The 758-nt window shown below is 54.7% G+C and overlaps 1 pseudogene; it reads left to right on the top strand.

Moving 5' to 3' along the window:
• The window catches only part of LOC102756074, a 64,275-nt pseudogene that overhangs the window by 39,783 nt on the left and 23,734 nt on the right, over positions 1–758 (top strand).

The following is a 758-nucleotide window of genomic DNA, read 5'->3' as shown; positions in this document are numbered from 1 at the left end:
GAGTGTGTGTGTGTGACCTTGAAGAGCTCAGGGAATTGGATTCCACAGTTCATCTTGGTAATCAACTCCAACACCTGACCTGAGTCATCAGCCTCTCTTCACAGGCAGCCGGGAGCCGGGAGCACTCGGGTGTACACCTGATTCTTCCTGCAGCGATGTCTGCCTGGCTTAGCAACCAATCCATGTGTTTCTCTCTCACTGATGTTTCTGTCTTTTCCTCTCTCTTCCACTCTCCCTAAAAATCAATGCGAAACACCCTCGCGCGAGGATTAACAACAAAAAAGAAAGGAAAGCACACACTGTTAGTTTTCTGGAAGATGTGCTTCAGACGCACTAGAAATCCAAGTGGGAACACATCAAATTAATGCTCAACATTAGGAGGGATAAGCTTTATCCGAAATCACCGATGTTCTCCTCTAATGAAATCCAAGTTCGGTTAAACCTCTCAGGCTGTGACAGTACACATGGCGGGCTGGGGTGGGAAGAGCGCCGGCGCGGGTAGCGAGTAGATGAGCACGCGGCTAACTCGGAGAGGCCGCCCACTCCCCGCCTCGGGAGCAGCGGTGGGTGCGGCTGTGCGAGGCCGGCAGCCGGACCGAGGGTGACTCCGGCGCAGGGGACGGCGCAGGTCACCGTGGCCGCTGCGCTTGTTCAACTAGGTCTCTCTCTTCCCAAAACGAGGGTCAGAAAAAGCCAGATTAGCAACGACGGAGGTTGCATTCCTGGCCAACCAGGTCCGGCCAAGAGGCAGGGGCAGG

The sequence above is a fragment of the Myotis davidii genome, unplaced genomic scaffold (genome assembly GCF_000327345.1).
Source record: "Myotis davidii unplaced genomic scaffold, ASM32734v1 scaffold747, whole genome shotgun sequence".
NCBI classification, from domain to species: domain Eukaryota; kingdom Metazoa; phylum Chordata; class Mammalia; order Chiroptera; family Vespertilionidae; genus Myotis; species Myotis davidii.
The sequence above is the reverse complement of the archived record's forward strand: the minus strand, read 5'-3'. Positions and strand labels throughout refer to the sequence as shown.